Source organism: Saccopteryx bilineata, chromosome 1, assembly GCF_036850765.1.
Source record: "Saccopteryx bilineata isolate mSacBil1 chromosome 1, mSacBil1_pri_phased_curated, whole genome shotgun sequence".
Lineage (NCBI taxonomy): Eukaryota > Metazoa > Chordata > Mammalia > Chiroptera > Emballonuridae > Saccopteryx > Saccopteryx bilineata.
In genome coordinates, this window is record NC_089490.1 from 329,828,534 (window position 1) to 329,829,968 (window position 1,435).

Below are 1,435 nucleotides of genomic sequence, written 5' to 3' on the forward strand. Positions count from 1 at the left end.
AATCTATGTTGTACACTCCTATGAGGGATACTTCTATTGGCTAATGTAAAGTGCAAAAATATTAGTTCTCTTCTTTCACTTGTTGCCCTATTTAGCTATACCATCACAAAGCTTTGTTATATTCATCTGTATCTTTACTAGTCATCAAAATTTACTTGGCTTTTCCCTAATTATTTTAAAAATAGAAATAGTTTAGTCATAAGATTTATATCATCCTAATAATTCAAATATGTTTTCAAATTATACTCTTTCAACATGAGATTTGGGCTGTTGATAACATTTGATAAATTCTTTGTACTTCAACTATTTATAGTGTTTCTAGTGTTGGTATCTAAAGATTCTGACACTAATGTCATGCACTCCATCCTGCATGATTACAAGGGAATGGGAATAAAATAGGGAACCTGCCAAAAGTGACTTCTTGAAGGTTGAATCCAAGAAAAGAAATCATCTGTGTGGTACCAGTGTGCAAAACATTCAGATCCTGCATCTGGGGAACTACAAGCATGGAATTTTCACTACTGACACAGGATTACCTTGAAGTTTTATTTTTGACACAAAATTTCTTCAGAAAAGATATGCAAAACATTTACAGAATTTAATTAAATGTTTCTCAGTTGTACTGGCATCAAAAGACTCAATAGGCCCTGGCCAGTTGGCTCAGTGATAGAGCGTCGGCCTGCCATGCAGGAGTCCCGGGTTCAATTCCCGGCCAGGGCACACAGGAGAAGCACCCATCTGCTTCTCCTCCCCTCCCCCTCTCTGTCTCTCTCTTCCCCTCCCGCAGCCAAGGCTCCACTGGAGCAAAGTTTGCCCGGGCGCTGAGGATGGCTCTGTGGCCTCTGCCTCAGGCGCTAGAATGGCTCTGATTGCAGCAAAGTGATACCCCAAGATGGGCAGAGCATCGCCCCCTGGTGGGCATGCCGGGTGGATCCCGGTCAGGCGCATGCAGGAATCTGTCTGACTGCCTCTCGTTTTCAGCTTCGGAAAAATACAAAAATACAAAAAAAAAAAAAAAGACTCAACAATAGAATCTGAGCAATGTAATTGTATACTTGTTACTTTATATAATTAAGAAACATGTGTATTTGACAAAATCAAATCTAAAAAAATGTAATTTCAGGTCAAAAATTTTTTCTGTCATTAATACCCATTATACACTATATGAATTACCATTAAAATCAATGGTTTTCCCAATAGATGGCCTTTTTCTTGGTCAAAACTCTTAGACCCTAATTCAAGTTTATCGAATTCTGTTCTCTCTGTTTGAACTAGGACTTGCTGCTGAATTTTGCTGTCAGAGTTTAACAGCTAACTTCTTTACCTAAATACCTTTCTTCATCTTGTGTTTTATAAAACCAACAAATGAAATTCCCTAATAGTACCTACTCTTTTTCACATTGCGGAAATGTAGATCAAGGGATTAAGTAATTTG

The 1,435-nt window shown here is 38.0% G+C and overlaps 1 non-coding gene across 1 annotated transcript; it reads left to right on the plus strand.

Annotated features, from left to right (window-relative positions):
- The first annotated feature begins 644 nt into the window (after window positions 1–644).
- TRNAG-GCC (transfer RNA glycine (anticodon GCC)) lies at window positions 645–720 on the plus strand. Its single transcript has one exon. It is a non-coding gene; the product is annotated as a tRNA-Gly (tRNA).
- Window positions 721–1,435: the final 715 nt, after the last annotated feature.